The sequence below is a fragment of the Pseudopipra pipra genome, chromosome 12 (genome assembly GCF_036250125.1).
Source record: "Pseudopipra pipra isolate bDixPip1 chromosome 12, bDixPip1.hap1, whole genome shotgun sequence".
Lineage (NCBI taxonomy): Eukaryota > Metazoa > Chordata > Aves > Passeriformes > Pipridae > Pseudopipra > Pseudopipra pipra.
Genome location: NC_087560.1, coordinates 6382981 through 6401880, shown reverse-complemented (window position 1 = coordinate 6401880; position 18900 = coordinate 6382981). Strand labels below are relative to the sequence as shown.

General features: G+C 39.7%; 1 long non-coding RNA gene across 1 annotated transcript; it reads right to left on the bottom strand.

Moving 5' to 3' along the window:
- Window positions 1-1201: 1201 nt before the first annotated feature.
- LOC135420825 (uncharacterized) lies at window positions 1202-16062 on the bottom strand. The gene is made up of 3 exons (XR_010433742.1): window positions 15083-16062; window positions 13861-13893; window positions 1202-12538 (listed from the first exon to the last, which is right to left on the bottom strand). It is a non-coding gene; the product is annotated as an uncharacterized LOC135420825 (long non-coding RNA).
- Between the last annotated feature and the right edge of the window lie 2838 nt (window positions 16063-18900).

Here is an 18900-nt window from a genome sequence, read left to right as displayed (position 1 = left end):
TCACAGGCAACCTGCGTGCTGATCTGCAGGCAAATCTGATGTCAAAACATTGGTCTGTCCTCAAAACATTTCCAATGCACGAGGAACAGCATGAAAGAAAACACTGTGGTGGCCCCCTCCCCTGTGCCCCCTGGACATTATTAGATCTGCATCATCTTTTACTCTCACTGGAGGCTGTGAGCCCTCATACAGTAAAGATTTCCATTCTGCACTGAGAAGAGTAAGAGTGCACTTGAACACTGTGTACTGACTGAATTATTAGTTTATCAAAGAGAGAAAAAGACAGGACAGTGGAAAATGGAAGTGTGCTCGATTTCCCTCTTGGAAAAGAAGGTTCTTTTAGGATGAGCCACATGCACACAGCATCAGGGAGGGTATGGACAGGTTACACTTTTACATAAATGGTCATGGCCAAGACTGTCCAGCTGCTTTGTAACACACTTTCTACACCGTGAAAAGTCATCTTTACAGCCAAATCTCTATGAGCATAATGTGAACAAGATTTTACCCTGTCTTCTTAGAAACAGGGAGTCATTCTGGGGCAAGAAACCAAGACATGTTCCATATAAGTCACGAACAGCAACTCCCTCATCTAATAAGCCCACCCTAGGGTTTATTCTTGAGAAGTTTACCAACAGAGTAACTAGAAGAAGTCCTAACAGTCTTGGATATAATTTCTATGCTAGAGATTCAGACCATAAATTCAGCAATATATAATCTAGCAACTACAGGATGCACAATTTCTAAGTCTAATATTCAACAGTTTAATTGGGTCTGATTAACAAGTGCCAAACACTTACTATACAAAACACATTTATTTCAGTTTAGACTCTTAAAAAGCATTAAGCTGTTGTGAATTGTTAAAATCCCGCCCTGTTTTTTAACTCTCTCTTTATTTATCCCTACATATGGTTATAAAATTGATTGTCAGTCTTCCTGCCCTCCTCCAAACACCTGACACAAATAACAGGTAATGCACAGCAGGAAGGATCTTTTTCCTGGGATGATCCTTTGAGCATTGTTGAGCTACCTAAGAACCTCAGCCTTCCTGTGTTTCTCTCCCCCAGTGGAGCAGAGCCAGCTATCCCCAGGCTGCTCCCCAGCCAGGCACAGCATGGGGATGAGCTGTCAACATAAAAGTCTGGCCCAAGCAGAGCTGGACTCCCCAGAGGCAAAGGCTGAGCCCTGGTGATAATCCCTCCCAACAAGCAGCTCGTGAGCTGCCTGTTCTCTGCCTGCCCTCTGCAGCAACACACACAACGTGGCCTCTCAAAAAACCCTTGATAAAACTTGAATCACGTTTAATTTATTTGCTCCAGTGAAATAAAGGGAGAAAAAAAGAGAGTGGAGACGAGAGGGAAGATATTCTATTTCATTTAAACATTAACATGAGAATAATTTAGTAAACAAGATCTCATATATTGCCTTTCTTTGTGCTCAATGTAAACAGGGCTCAGTTCACTTCAAGCAGATGGTCCACAGACTCCAAGCACTTGAAACAAGGGACAAGCACAGTCAAGCACAAATGGATGAGGAGGACCAGGGTGCTTGGAACACGCCAGACATACTCTCAGAGCTATTATGCACTACAAACCACATAGCAAGACACCCAAACTCTGCTTCACTGACCTACCTTCCCATAAAACCTAATCTACATAATATCAGCATCTGTCCAGCAGGACAATTAGACATGTAAGTGTATTTTTTTATATATAAGCACACATAGAGCCTCATATTAGATAGTTTATCACATTCTGTAAAGAAGTAAGTAGAAGTACTATCATGGGAGGCACATTTCTCATGTTGGAAAAGCAACTTAGAGATGTTTAGAGAGTGAGTGCAATACTCCTCACTATCTAAATATCTCTAATTCCCAATTTCTTTGAAGTAGGCACTGCTAAGTTTTTTCATGAAAAATATTCCCTTATGCCTTTCAGCTGCCCAGAGAAGAAAAGAAGTTCATGTGCAGCTTTGAACAGATGTGTTTACAGGCACAAAAGAAGAAAAGCATAACCTTACAGCTATGCAGCAATTTTTCTATCTGCAGCATTTCTGGATGTTCACTTTACAATTCCTGCAGTTTATTGCAGTTCTGTGGGGTTAATTAAAATCATTCTACAAAATCAGATAGACAAGAAGAATGAGGGAGGGAAAGTGTGCATTTTATGGATTGTCTATTCATCTTGAACGAAGCCTGTCCCATGTGTATAATCAACATCTGTGCAGAGCCTGCATTTCCACCAGAGCAAGGGCTTTTTGCATTCCAGCTTTAGTAGCGGGTTCTTCTCTTGAATTTTGTGTGTGTGTACATATGCATAAAAACATATGAGGTTTCAACACCTTTTTCACAAATGAAAGAAAAATAAAAGACAATTTACATGACATTTTATTAAGGTAAAAGCAAAAAAAAAACCCTTCAGGCTTTAAATTGCAAACAGATAATGTTTTTGAAACTTCTACTCTGAGATTTTATACTAATTAGGAAGTAGCCTTTGTAAGTCATAGGTAAGTCACATATTGATGTGAGAGCAGTCAGTACAATCACATAAATCAATCTAGATTATATCTACCCTCTGCATATGCATAGGACCTTTCAATACATGAGATGATCCAAAATGGAATTAAATCAATGAAGAAACACCACGTGGATTTCGGGCAGCTGGGTCAGACCTGTACACTGCAAGGAAGAAACAGCTTATGCTCAACTCTTAAGAAATTATTTTACACAGAAAAATGGGCTCATGGTTGCTTAAGAACTCATATTCCTCAGAGCTCTGAAGAGCATGGCTTGTTCTCTAGTCCTGGTATCTTCACCTGTCAAAGTCATTAATTTCATCAACTAAGTGTTGCTCCTTCTGGGGGAATCTGGCATTTTGCTCTTCTCAGATAAGCTCTGAATGAAATTTCTTTAGTCATACCAACAGCCTTGCCTTTGGACTTTGAGGGCTCTGAGATTACAGTGTTTTAGGCCAGTATCACCATTGAGCTAAGAGAACTTTACCAACAGAGAAAGCACACCTACTGCTGGCTGGGAAAGAAGAATCTCCATAAACCTTTAAGAGACTCATGCAAAGAGCTAAACTAAATTCTGCCCATTCTGATCTCATTTGTCAAGACTGAGCTGCGTTCTTGGGTGGCAAGAGTTCCACATCTGCATCCCTGGCACATCCCTGTGCTCTGGTAAACACAGAACAGAGTAAAACATCTTCACTGAAACAGCATTAGTGGGCACACTGGCAGTTGAAAAGGCAGGCAGAGTGTAAAAGAAGAGGAAATATTATGGTCACATAAAAGCAGCTTTTTGCATAAGGGACTTTTAGATGCTTTTACCTGAAGTCAAAAGTAGCTTTTCCATGTCATGTAAATTTTGAAGATTATTTTTGATAAATCATTCTGTGATAAGATGCTACAACTCCCTTGATCCAGTAGGACACTATCACATTATAAAACGACACAACAACCAGTAAGAGAATCTGTCTTTGTTAACAATCTCTGTTTCTACAGAGCAACAGTTCTCTAGTCCAGCATGTCAGATAACACACAGAATTTCTGGAGCTTACATAACTACCAAGTAGGCTGAAGCAAAACAGACTTTTTTTTTAATGGGCTATTAAAATTGTTAGGGGTCACTTGGTTATTATTTGCCATATTATTATGTAATTTACTTCCAGTATTTCTTTAGTAACCACTGCATCTTTTGCAGCATTTTGCAGTTCAGAGCCACAGACAACTGAACCCACTCCCAAAATTCCATCCTGCACAATGAAGCATCTTTACATCTTACCTACTCACGCTTGCCAGGGTTCAATGTTCAACTTTTAAAAACAGTATGGTTCCATTTAGTTCTCCTAAATGGCCTTCCTCTTGAAAGTTTAGCATTTCCTATTAAAATTATGGATGAAATTTCAACTCTGAGAAAGCTAGAGAGGAACCTGCTCCTCTCTATATGTTACACATACCCTGTCTGGACAGTGAGTCAAAGCACAGCACAAACACCTCAAGCCACATCATAACCTCCACTTTAAGGTGTGGACTCGATGAAAGGAATAGAAAATGCATTACAATGTCCAGAAATCTGCCAGAGGTCGAGAGAGATCTTAAATCTTAACTAGCACTGTGCTCTGCTTCCCATGCTCCCAAGGCTCTGTGTGTTTGGGGATTCCAGGTTCAATGTGGCTGGAGAAGCAGCAAAGCCTGGCTCTGCACAGCTGAGGTTTCTGGCACCTCCACAGAGACGCTCTGCAGAAGTAACTCTGAGTCAAACTGCAATATTTGTTTTTCTACCTGCACAAGCTCACAGTTCCCTGGTATGTGCAGGGAAGAATATGAAGCTGTTCTGCCAGGACATTCGGTTTTAGATGAGACAATCCTCTGCATACTTGGAGATCTAGAGAATTTGCTGACAGATTAGGAAATAATTAGTTGGCCAGAGATCCAGTCCTGGGCTCATTCAGTAGGAAGACAAATTTTATTCCCTCACAATCTCTGACTGGAGCTGGACAGAAAAGCAGGGTTTTTTAATCCCTAGGGGAAAGTTGATAGTCTTGAGATAATGGGTTTTCCAAAGAAGTTCGAAGTTACACTGAAAAAATCATAAGTTTCCTGTTTGTTATTTTTCCTATACTTTTCTGTTTTTCTCACTTTTGTACTACAATTTCTTTTAGAAAGAAAGGAATTGGGAGGAAAGGAGGCTGGGGAAGGAAGAGAGAATGAAAGTGATCTTCCCCCCAACTAGTTTTCATGTATCAAATAAAACCTGTGGCTTAATACTATGTAGGTGCAAAACCAGCCTTTTTCTAATTGCTGAGATAACCCAAATACAACCCAGAAGAGTGCCAAGATTCAAACTGTAAAGTATAATCCATCACAGTAGTGAAATGCAAATAATTACAGAGGTTTTGGGATTCCAAGATTACTGTTAGTACAAGGTAAAACCAAGCTCTAAAAGAGCTTCTTTAGAGGCAGGCAGAAGGAAACTTTTGATAACCCAAAAAATAATCAGGCCTTTTGAACTCTGCTGATGCCAGATGGAAATACCTGGGGGGAAAAAAAAGATGGAAAAACTAAACCCAAACAAAACCTAAATACACATGATTTAGAACTATTTCTGCTTTATTAGAGTCACAGTAGACTGATGCAGAAAATACTATATCATAAGGGATTAGAACTTCAAGCAATAAAAAAGCAATGGAAGTACAATGTTAAGAATTTAAAAAAATCTTGAAACAAAAGAAACAGAATTTCTGACAATTTTTTTTAAAATACATTGGGTTTTGGGGGTTTTTTGTTGTTGTTTATTTGGGGTTTTTTTTGCAGGGAGAGGACACTTGTATGGTCACTTGTGTAAAAAATAAATGGGAAATAAAAAGTAGGGCAAATAAATGAAGTCAGATGCAGGCAGTTTCATAGTGGGAACTACTGCTTTTATGTTCTTTTAGTCAGATTAATTTTGATTCATGTTACTTTGGGCTTGCAACATCAAAAGTAACCCTAGAAAACTCAATTGTAAGAAGTGCTAAAATCACTACTGTTGAAAAGTGAGAATACTGAACTTCAATTGCTAAAAGGGTTCAATATTTTCCAATAGAAAATTTCCTGGTGTCTCGCAAAATTAGGTGTTTCAGTGGACAGATACAATTCTTCCTCATATGCTAAGCCAAGATCTTTTTTACCTGGTGACAAATGAAGTTCTATACCACTGTTGAAAGATCAAGACATAAAATCGAGGGCTGTTCTAACATGGGAATAAAAGGTGTGTTAGGTTGCAAACACATCAGTGTCCTTTGTTCAGAATTGGTTCAAATTAAATTAAATCCTTTATCTCAGCCATGAGTGTTCTCTTGAGAGCACCTTCTAGCCAGGAAGTACAATGGCTTAGTTTTTCAAGTATATTTATCATAAAAAAAAATAATAACCTTTGATAGGAAGAACTGATAGGAAGAACCTATAAAAAAGAACAAAGCCTTAAGATTCTTAGGTGTGCTTCAGGAAATTATACCATTTCACTGCAGGAGATAGGGAAACACAGAACAAACACCCAAATGTGTACTGCACCTTTGAACACCTCTGTGACCACCACAGAAACCAAAGAATCTCAACATCTGTGGATTTTTTTTGACAAGGTGGAAGAACTGTCTCTTCCTGGAGCTCTGTCTTAAAGTGATCCCAAAACTTACCCAGCTGGGCTGTCCAAGGATGGCTCAGTTAGGAATGGTCTGTAGGAAACAAGACATGAATCATCCGTGGCTCCCAGAATTCTGCACCTTCAGGGCTCCTGTGGGACTCATGGTCCATGTCACAAAATGAACACAAAATAGACTCATCACATCACTTAATCAGATTTACTTATTCAGATTTTTATCTTCTTTTTTTTTTTTTTTTAACTCTCCCTTGGAAATACTTCCCTCCAGGGAATCCAAAAGCATTCTAGATATGCTTTTATCTGCTTTGCTTCTCCCAGAGGCCTGGCCTGTAGAGCCATCAGAATCATTATGAAAGGCTTGGTAACTCAAATGAAAGCAAGAACATTTCCACAGACTTCTGAAGAGTAGCACTAAGACCTGTTACATTTAAGACACAATCAGTAACACTTAAAACCAAACAACATCCAACTTTAAATCCTTATGGCAATGCACAGGATTGTGAGAATCTTGGCATTCTCACTCTTCTCTTGATGTCAGGATCCCAAGGCTTGGAAAAACACTTATTCTGCTGAGGAGGATAGAAGGGCCAAAAGTGACAGGAGATGGAGTGAGAAGGGAAAAGCCTTCCCTGGACTAAATAACATGGGAAAGATTGATCTATTCCCTTTAAAACATAGAAGGCTTCAAAAGTGTCCGTTCTATACAGACATTCACACCTGCTACACCACTTGGCTTGGCTCTTGGCATAAAGCAGCGTGTCCTGGGAAAGCAGAGCACTTCCAAAGGCCAGCTTTAACACAACAAGGTGAGTCATGACCCAGACATGGATCACTGATAATCATGCACTGAGAGAGAGAAGCCAGAGCACCAAGAAGCAGAAGAGGACTGCAGTCCCCCAGGTGCTGAAGGATGAGTTAAACACTAAGTCAATCAAAAGTAAGTGACAGAAGAAATTTATATCAGCTTCCTCCCTGCTTCATTTCCAAAGGACATTACACCCATTTTCATCCAAGATCTGATGCTATCTAGAAAGCTTCTGCCAGCTCAGCTTGAACCACCACCACCCTGCTCGAAATAGAAAAATAAAAATAAAATGTCCTAGCTGTTGAAAGCTTTCCAGGGTGCCAAGATGAAGCGCCAACTCTTGTTAACTATTCCCCATTACTTACTCCTATGTTGCTTTATCCCTTTTTTTACCATCTATTCCCTCAAAAGGGCAAATGCTCAAAGAAAAATGAAATAGATGCATGCATACATATACATACACAGACAGGGAGTCTATCCCTAATCTCGCTGGTGCTGCAACCCTTGCAGTTTTGGAAAAGGGAGCCTAGACATATTTTAATCACAAAAAGCTGATTAGATAAATCTGGCCTGATTTGTTGTTTCTATGATAAATTGATGCAACAGTTTCACCTACTCTGGCCCATTGCCAGCGCTGGCCCACGAGGAGGGTGTGAGGATCAGCTCTGGCTCAGTCACGCTCCCTGCTCAGTATTTACTCCAGCAGTCATTCCTTTACACTCCCTGTTCTCCCATGGCTGTGGGTACTCACTGGCACAGCACCAGAAGCACGTAGACTCTTGGGGTTCTAATTTTTGTTCTTGTACAGCCTTGTTGTTGATTTTTTGTTCTGTTTTCAAACAGAAAAAGAAAGAACCTCACTGCTGTTGTCGGGACACCCATTTCAGCAGGTTTGTTTCCAACTCCCACACACTGGTTTGATGCCAGTGCACTGCTTTACCAGTCAGTAATGTGCTCATTCCCCCTAAGGAAGGGTCACAGAGATGTTCAGCAATCAAGGGGGAAACAGCATCACTTATCCCCTCCTCACCACTGCCAGGCCAGAGGAGATGTGGAGCTTGTTGTCCAGTCACACCATTCCAATAGGGCTTCCAAAACCAAACCTCTGCTCAGCACTGGCCAAGTACCATCTTACCCATTCTTCCTGCACTCTGACTTCTTATCAAAGTTATGATGTGAGAAGGTAAAGCTGATCAAAAATAACATGGATTTAATGTTCAAGCCAGAAGTTATTTCTCAAGCTCTGCAGTGCAAAAATAATCCTATATTTCAGTTGAAGATATCATATAACAAACCATACTCTGAAATGTGGCTTGAAAAATTTGATATAGATTTTGCAATATCCCTGAAGAACAATACATTATAGAATCTTAAGTTATCAAGTCAGGCCCTCAGTACCACTGCTCCTATACTACATATTGGAAGTCCATTTTAGTTTTTAAGTCTCAAGGAACAGGAGCAACAGTTTAATTTTGCCTGTAAAACTACCCTACATTCTAAGCTGACTAACTCTTTTCCTTGCTTTCACGTCCAAATTATCCTCCTTCCTGGAATTGGTCTAGATGTCATTAATCTAAGGAGAGAATTTTGTCACAGCTGGAGTCAGTAAGCATCAGCTATGGACAGCAAAAAGAAGTAATTCCCAAAAGCTGATGTGCAGACATTCTGGCACCCAAATGCAGACTAAACTATTTCTATACTGTCCTTGCAATCTCACTACATTTCCTATATTAAATCAAAATAGCTGTAATTTTCTTGATATGTAGGACTACTTGTCTCTCTAATGTCTTCATTTGTGTCCATGTTATTAAGTTGCCCAATAATTCTACTTCAAAGAGTAACCAAACCCCCAGAGGCTATGAATCCTGCAGTCACAGAGTCATAGAAAATGCTCATGCCAGGGACTCCAGGGACCTCTGTCCCACAGCAGGATCAGAGCTACCTGGCATTGCCTGTTAGAGCTGTTTTTAAAAGCCCAAGTGATAGAGATTTTACAATCTTCCGAAGAAATGGTACATTATCCCTAACTAAGCATTAACCAGCACTAAGCAGAATTTATCTTATTGCCATTCAAGTCCTTCATATGTTTTCCTATAAAAACCTGAAAACATGTTATCCTTTCTACTTTGCAGTAGTTTTTTAGATATTAAGGAGGGAAATTTTGTTCTCTTGGTCAGAGAACTAAGCTTTCTGAGAAAGCATTGTCACTGCTGAAAGATGAAAGAAACATATTTAGACCTTCTGGGAGCTCCAAAATACTGGTTTATTTCGGAACATATTTGACACAGCTGTTTCTACACCAAGTACTGTGTAGTGACCAAGTACAAATGATGCAATCAACCTTGACCACGCCAGAATCTCCAAAGTGACTCACTGGCCCTTCTCCTTCTATGCAACTTCGAAATGAATAGCTTGTAGTGTTACTTGTGGGAACAAGTAACACTAGTGGCTTCCTTTTGTCCTGGACTGTAGGAGCAGCTGGATAGACAACACCAGCCACCTGGATGAGAAAAGAAGAAAATACTAAAGCAAAAATATTGTGGTCCTGAGCGAGCCAGAGCTAAGATTAGTGTGTGTGAGAAAAGAATCAGAAGGTCAAGCTGGAAAGGCGCTTGGAGCATGGCTGTTCTCTGTGGCTGGAAGCAGTCACATGGGTGTGTGGTATGTGGGGAGATAAAGAAACATCTGCCTGGCTGGGTAGCCTGGGCCCAGGGTCAGTAGAGAGTCTGGATATAGGTATGGAGTAATAAAGTTACAAGAGAGTTCTGCCTGGACAAAAGTCTGTCCCGCTTGAATTCATTCACCGCTAATGGTGCAGAGTGAGGGACTGTTTCCCTGGACCTTGGGCACAGGTCAGAAAAGCACATTGTGTGATGACACTACAGGGTCTCTGGGGAGCAGCTGGAACATCTATGAGCTGCAACTATGTCTTTTTCCTTTTAACTCCTATCCTTTTTCATTCTGGCCAATATAAGGAGCGGGACAGAGAAATCATGGATATCAGAGAACTTTGTGCTGGCAATCAGAGCACAAAAAACAACTATCTGGGGAGAGCATAAGAACATCATTGTCTTCTCACACCTTGCAACTGAAATTTCATGTACCTGAGTGAATCCTCCTAATTTTCCTATGCTGTGGTTTATAATCCATGTCATTCTAGGAATGATAATGATGTCAAGCCTTTCAAGAACCCAAACAACAAAGAATCATTACCTTGACTGTTTTCAATTCAACCCAGCAGATGACAGCTTTCTGACAATAAAACACTCTCACTGTAGCTGTGAATATGTACAGCAAACAGGCACAAAAACTTCTCAAACTCTGTCCAGTGTAGAAACAAGTCAGAGACCATATTCTGTAAGACTCAGAAAAACAGTCACTGGCTTCCATTTCACTCTAGCAAGAATAAGAGCGTATTGTTGTTCTCACAGAACCCTTACAAGAACTAAAACCCAATTGAATCTTGATAAACTGCAACAAAACACCCACATTTTTCAGTAAAGATAGCACCAGTGGCTCAAATTCTGGTGCCCTGAAATTAATGACATTTTCTCAGCTGCAGAGCCAGGTTGCAACCCTTATTTATAATCTTTTAAAAACTGAGCACCTATAACTACCTGCCCTAACACACTGTGAAGCTTTACTCTGTTAATAACAGTGATCTGGAGTTAAAAAGAATAATTGTTTTGTAGAGTTTAAAGGAGGAGTGTTTAAAGGAAGACACTTGCTTTTTAAAGACAAACATTTCGATATTAAGGTCCTTCACTAAGAACTGGCAGAATGTTGCATGGGCCTTGAAATACCCCTAAATAAATGTTTGATATGTGCACTACATTTAGGGAAGTTTGACCAAGAGTTAAGATTTGTATGTAACACTAATAGAAATACCACTGAAATACAGGAACTGCCATTGTAAACCAGGCTATTTAGTCCAGCCAGATCTCCTATTGTTTCCCCCCCTACTGTGACTAATGATACTGCTTTGGAGAAAAGCACAAGAATTCAGCAGTTCTTTTGGCCTCACTGACATCTGATGGTGACAAGTTTCATTTTCATTGCTTATTGCTCACACACAAAAAGAAGGGAAAAAGCCACTGTAAAAACACTGCTTTCCAACCTGTTTGAATGTTCTTGGCCAAATGTTATAGCAAAGGTGAAAAGAAACACAGGTGGAGTTATTCAGAGCACCCACCAGTACAAACACACCAGTCAGGCCTTCTCTCTTCTCTTCAACCCACACAGTTCTACTTTCCTCTCACTTGTGTCCTTCTGGGGCTTGAGGTCCCTTTGTTTCCCCTCCATCTCCTCATAACACAGCGGTACAGGCACAGCAAACGTCACTCTTAAAACATTATAAGCTCAGTGTTACTTTCCATCCCTTTCTTTAAACGTCTACACAGCTCACTTGCATCTCTGATTGTTGCTTAATATTGAGCAAGTCCTCTAAACCCAGTTATTCAATTCACTGCCAGCTGTCTGCATCCTGCACCCCAGAGGATCTTCACTCTGTCTCTTCTACTATGCAGCATTAATGTAAAATATAATACACTGTGCTAAGGTTTGCATTCAAATTGTCAAAATTTATCACCATTCCTGAGAATTTCGAAATTTAAATGAAGGTCCAATATGACCATTTAACAGCTTAGAAAATCACATTTAGTGATCTTTTATTCACAGAGCTTCTTTTCTTCGGAATGTGTAATGGTGTCTGCAGACTTTCAGAAAGCTGCTGTGAGGGCAATCACTCCCAGCAGCTGCTTCCCTGGTTTTTGCTGTTCTGCAACTGGACCCTGCATTGACAGTTCTGCTTTACTCCCATAATTTCAGATTATTTTCTTCTCTTTATCCTTGTTTACATTACAGAAGTCACTTATTGCTGGTTCTGATGGATGCAACTGCAAGTTAAGTGCAGAATGTGCCAGATTATTGCCAGTTCCCCAAATGGTTCTGAACACTTTGTCCTTGTGTATCCTGGCAGCAAACCCACATTCATCTGTGATTCTGCTGCAATACTGCTGACACTTAATATCAGCAAGAGATAATTTTCCTAGCATAAACATGGCTTTCTTCTTGCCAGATATTAAACTTGTGTCATTCATAACATTAGGCAAAGCCACTTTGCCACAGAACCCATGGGAATAATTTTGACTTGAACTCATTTTGTCTCTCATTGTTTAAAGGGTTGAAAAAAAGTCAATGAAATAAAAGGCCAGATTTCTGAATGGTTTAAATCTGGGCATTTCTGTTGATGGTGCCAAGAAGGCCCATACAAGAGCATGGAGTATATTTTAAATTCACATTTCTCCTTCCCTTTTATTAATGAAGTATGCTATGTTCATCTTAATCCTAAAATCATACAAAAACTATTGATTACAACAAATATTGAATGGCAATGAAATAACCAGACTCTCCTAAATTGAACTCTGCTAGCTGTTGGGTGCACCCCACATACTCTGATCAGCAAGCCAGAGTCTCTGGCTGTCATCTGGCAAAAGCAGCAGTCAAAATCCCTTCAAGAGCCACTTATACTTACTCTCATGCATCTTTCTGGTTTCAGGAAGAGTAGATGTCCAGAAAGCACAGCTGCATTCCTAGAACAGAGGACGTGCCTGTTCTGTTAATCTTTAGAAGGTATACTGACTTCTGTCCCTTTTCAAAATTTTGCTCTGCTAGTCAGAAATCAAATGCAATTCTTCCTCAAGTATGTAACCAGGAAGAGGATGCTTATGTCTCACTTAGCTGAGGAGACTGCCAGGGAAAGAGTCCACTTGCAGACACAGACTTTGCAAGAGAGAGAGAGACATCTGTCCACTAACAACTGGACTGCAATTACCAAACATTTTCTTCAAGTGCTACTGACCAGTAAGGAATCAGAAAAAGCTACACATTGTATTTTCTACACTAGTTCAGATTTAAGGAGACCTTCTAAAAATAAGAAGCAGCACTAGTGTAACAGTAGCTTCTAAGAGCCCTGAGAAAGATCAAGACCCATAATGCCAGACAATTACAAATGTCAAGTGCAAACCACCATCCCTAAAAGCTGACAGCCTAGCAAGAGTTAGACAAACCCCAGACAGAATATTCTTACTCATTTTAAGGTGAGGAAAACAGAGAGACTGAAGAGCCTGCCCAGCTCTCTGGGAAGCAAGCTCGGGTGCCCTAAATTAGCACCATATAACTAAACACCATCCTTCTTGCAGTTTTCACTAAACTAAACAGCAGAAACTATTCTGTGACTTTCTTTTTCCTGCATTCCAGGACAACCTACTCCTGCCCAGTAGGTAAAGCAGTACAGCCAAGCCCTTCCTTTCCCCTGCTGCAGTCTAAGCTGAAACAGCAGCCCCCACTGCAGCATTTAGGTAATGTTTCACAAACAATACTCTGCATAATAACCTGAGAAGGCAATAATCCTACTAACTGGCTCCAAACCCATCTTAGCATGTGCCTTCCAGGTCCTTCCCTAGACACCCATTCACTGATTCCCTACTAAGGAAGTGTTTTTCCCTCCGTTCTTGGCACTGGTGAGGCCACACCTCAAGTGCTGTGCCCAGTTCTGGGCCCCTCAGTTCAGGAAGGACATTGAGAGGCTGGAGCAAGGCCAGAGAAGGGCAACAGGGCTGGTGAAAGGTCTGCCAACACTGACTGGCACTTGGCAAGAAATCATTGCTTTGCACCAATCTGCAGCCCACAAACAATCCTAAGTTACCAGTGGAAGCCCTGTAGGTAGTAGGCAGAAAACCTGAAGCCTGTCCAGCTTTGAACTTGATCTGGAAGTTCTCGTAAATCTTTCTTTCTTCAGTGCACAGCATTGTATTAACAATGTAAGATCAAAAAAGAAATAAATAAATAAAAAAATCAACACACAGTTACAACACACATGGAGAATGAAGGAATGTCAAATTAATTTCCTTACCCAAATCTGTCACAGATGCTTGGCTATTTTCAACTGCAAATAACAATCATAAAAGGTCATGGTGAAATTAATGAAATTGAGTTAATGATTACTCATACATTTTCAAAATCCATTAGTAATAGATAAGTAAATGCTATTTCAGGGGAACACAGACAAAAAGAATGACTGTTTCAAGTTAAAAACCACCTTAGAATTGCTTAAACACGTTTTTAGCATCAGTTTAAATACTGAAAGTAATTTTTTTGTTGAAGAGGGACTCTAAGACAGGACAATACAACTGGAAATCTAATTCTGCTCCTATTAACAATAGAGAATAACAGAACTCTCAGAACTTCATCTGGAGCAACATTTGCTCAAAGCACAGCTGACTGACTCTGGGCCAGGTTGTTTAGAGACCTGTTCCCAAGCAACAGAAAAACAACCAGTATCTACCAGTAAAAACACATTCATTCAAGTGAGTCCTGAGAATGAGCTGAGTTCAAGGAAGTTCTTTCCAGTTTTGCTATCACACATGAACTACTTCATCCACTGAATGGAAAAACTGTCATTATGTAGCTGATCCAGATTAGAAGCATGAGGAAATTGTTTTTCAGATATTAATCTAAAATTATTATCTTCTTTCAACAAAGTATCATCACATCCTTGGGAATCACATCCAGCAGTACCAAATATTGGTATCTCTATAAAAGATCACCAAGTACAATTCTACTTGAGGAACAACCTGCTTTGATAAAGATGTAGATTTGGTAATTATTAATAGAAGTGGCAAGTACAGTGTAAAGACTAGAATGTGGATTAAGGAGCCAAAATACTTGCCTCTCCTCCCACCTTGGCCATGTAATTAGTGTGTGATCTTAAACAAGATATTCGACTACTTGAGAGTAATTCACTGACTTTGCAACTGGAAACCTAAATACTGTGAAACTTCAGGTGTGGAACAACTGGCATTGCAGGAGAAGGAAACACAGCTGATATTGCCTCACAGTCAAGCCACAAATACTTCATTAATGCAGCTTCTGGAATGGCTTCTACCAACACCTGCAACATTCCAGAATGTTGGTAATGTTCCTGACTTACACTCTCCACATGTTCACTTCATAGTTATTCCTTTAAAACTTTTAGGAGACTATCAAAAGTATTGCAGATATTTAAAGAACAAATTCCACCATTATGTATGACTGTATCTCTAGGATACCTGAAATGGAAGAAAAAAATTCTTTACCTTCTTGTGTATCACTTTAGAGGAATGCCAGACAGAATGAAATAATTCTTTTTGTCTCTGTCCCTTTCTTCTCCAATGCTTATCCAATCTCAATCAATGCTTATCCTGTCTCAATCAACAAAAGCAGTAGTTGTAACAGGACTCTTGGTGTTATGAACAAGTGTCACTATGTTTGAGAATAATAAACCTACTACCCAGTGCCAAGAAAAATGCTCTGCAAAACTTTAGCAGTTACCTGAATCATTGCTTGGCCCTGAGAAGAACAATGTTTTGTTGAAAAAAAGAAAAATTACCACTACAGTTCTAATTACACATTAGTCTCCCACATCATTTACTTTCCATTTCCTTGATTCTTACCAAGATCAGTGCTCTGAGCCATATTTCATCCCAAGTCAAGCACTTGGAGCAGGCAAGTCCTTCCAAGGGAGAGTTCCAAAAGCCTTCTGATGTTTTGGTCCTACGTGCTGTGCTCGTGGGCTGCCTTTAGCTCTGCTCTCAGTGCTCTTGGACAGCTTCCTCCTGAACAGAATCAAGATTCTTGGAGAACCTGCCACTGCCCAGGCAGAGAGTCAGTGAAATCACACAGACGTGCCTGATCTTGGACAAAACGTTCCAAGAGTTCCAAAAAAGCTATTATCTAGCATGCTTTTTATTCAGTTTCTTACTCCCTCCACCCTGTAAAATATCTAAGTTTTATAAGATAGCAGAACTTATGGAAAGACATGGAAAAGACATTACTTTTACAGTATGAAACACACCACAGTGTCTGTGCACACATATTTATACTTTTAAAGAGAAAAGCTAAAAGAATACTTGAAGAGTCAAGGGGAAAACATTTCTAGCTTCTTCAAAAGAATCAAATCTATCCTTCAAATTCCATTCCTTACAAGATTCCTTTATACCCCACTTTTCTTCTTTCACACCTTCTCTTCTTTTTTCACTTCATAAAAAAATCCCTAAAAGAGAACAAAAAACAACCCCCCCAAACAAACAAACATCAGCTACCAAACAAAAAAAAACCCACCACCACCCTCCCAACCAAAACAACCAAACAGGAAAACCCAACCAACAAACCCAAATTCCAAAGAAGTTCCTGAAAGTTCCCTGAGGCACAAAGTAAGCAAACAGAACACACTTGTTTTCCGAAATCCTGCAAGATAAGAGGAAGTGAATCTTTGTTCTTTGTGACAGCAATCACATGAGCAATTTTTGAAAGGGGAGGAATAATCAAATAAATAGGTTTATCTAGTATAAATAATATGTAGTGAATTTCATGTCCTGTAAGGGGAAGAAATGCAACAGGGTGTGCCCAAAACCTTCTATTGCAGAGAAAAAGAAAACCAACAGAAGAGATTTATTTTAAAATCTATAGGACTGACCTCACAATTTCAAGATTGGCTTTGCCTTTTTTTTTTCTTGTCGCTTCCAATATCCAATCTTACAGTCTTTGCAAAGAAAAATTTGGTCTTTTACTTTTGGGACAGGGCCCTTATGAACCTACATACACATGTAGATAAAGGTTTTAAAGTTACTGTGATGCTACTTTACCTTTTCCTGAACTCCTGGAACTGGCACAATTCACTCACTTACCAGTTTTCCAGTTGGACAATAAATCAATCTCATTCATTTCTTGAAGGCTCCTAGAAAACTCTATACACATATTTAACAGTTCTTGAAACTTTACTTGGAATTTTTCAGGTGGAAGCTCTGGAATGAAGAATTTGGAAACACTTGAAAATCAAGAGTAAACTGAGGGAAACCCTGCTAAGCAAATCATCCTCAAGACAATAAGTGCAAGTCCTGCCTATTCCACCCAGTTGCTCAAACAACTGTTAACTGACAACTGCAGCATTTAGGTGTAAACACTTAAATTGTTTTGTCTGTCCTTATCACTTCTTTCACTGAAGATGTTGCTTCAAATTTGGTTATCAATTAAAAAAAAAAGAGGTTTATAAATGCCATTGAGGTAAAAAAGGATGATAAACAGAATTGTTTATAAACCAGTAGAAGAAAGAACCATAGAATGGTGGAAGTCTACACCATTAGAGTCCTTGTACTTCCTGAAAGAAAAGTGCAATGGCTTCCAAATGGCACACAGTCCTTCTCCTATTGTGTGGGCTTGTGTCCCGTGGCTAAAATAGTTTTCCTCTTCCTTTCAACAGGTTTTCTGAGTTTGTTCCAGTGTTCTTAATGGCCTATATGTCCATTTAGTAACCCTGTTTTGGGTTATTAAACTCTGGAACTGCTTGGCCCCGGGGTCTAAACAAAACAAAACAAACTTTTCTCAAGAGCTGTCAGAAAATTTAAGGGAATGAACTGCTCTCCAACACCATCAGAGAATGTTCTCACTCTTGTGGTCTCAAATTTGAAAAAGAGTAGAAGGAATCTGTATCAACTATGTCTATCCTGTATATCAAAAAGTAGGTCTGCATTTGCATTTATTTTGTTTGTTCTTATTCTTACAAAGACAAGTCTGAACGTAGGACTGGTTTTGAATTATAAGAAAGTACTTAACATCCATTCTACAGTTAAAAGTCTCTATGCTGACCTTCAAACTCTGCCTTGGATAAGCAGCTTTATTCTGAAAGCATGTACCTGAGGTGTGCAGAGACCGTAGCAATGCCCAAACCTGCTAAATGCCTTTTTTTTTAAAAGGAACAATAGAGGAAAGAACCTTTTCAACACAGAAAAACTGCATATTGTAAAAAAAAAGAATAATTGCATTGAGTCATCCAGTGAGTCATTAACCAATTAAGTTAAAGAATCAACTGGAGCACAGGAGCCAAACAAGGTGAAGTGGATGTAATTTTTTTCTTCATAAAAAAAGCTTATTTTCTTCTTCCTCACCTTTCATATCCACAGATTGATATGTATCAATAGTCCTGTTTGATCAGGTTCAAAACAGAGCTTATTAAAGAAAAAAGGATTGACAGGATAGGCAACCAGGGTGAAAAAACCCCAACCCAACCAACCAGTCCAGCATTCAGGACTCCAGGAAGTGTCTCATTTCAGACTTGGAAGTGTTTAAATGTTTTCTTGTTTAATAATAGTTGAGAGTAGGGATGTGGATGAAGGGTGACAGGTTTTCTGCCCACAGGACAAACCACTCCTCAGACATGCTAGAAATCTAAAATCCCCACTCTTCAGTTCCTATGCCAACCAAGTTTAGTGTTGGACTTCTCCTTTATAACACCAACAACCAGAAGCAACTCCCAAATGCCACTGGCTTGAGCCATCAAACTGACACGCCTCCCACCACACATCAAAAAACTCTGCTGTCTCTAATATTTTCACTCTTTCTTTAAGGAATTAAATAGTTAATATACACAATTAGACACCTCTGCTAAATATCTGAGCTAACATTCAATAGAGGCAAAGGCAGTAGTTCACACCTCCCACTACTGTCACAAGCTCTGTGCAAAGTTCTGTCTGCATCCCCTACATCCAACTTCACATATTTGAGGTTTTCTTTGATACTAAACCAGCTAAGGCCTAACTTTCTTTAAAGAAAGAATATCAAAGCTGAGACTGGGCGGGGGGGGGAGCAGGACATCATGGAAATCTCAAAGATCCCAAAGATTTATTTATGTGGAAACCTCCTGGCCCTTTTCAGTTCCAGATGCAGATCACGCAAACGAGACCCAGACAGAAAGGAGCTCTCTGCAGCATTGTCTGTGCTTAAATTCTTGTGAAAGCAAGACATATTTTTAGCACTTGCACCTTCACTAATAATAAAAGCAGAGCACTAGCAGTGTTGGACTTTTACTATAAGGCATCCAAAAAGGCCTGGATGTTGCTGCAGAGTCAGCCAAATTTCA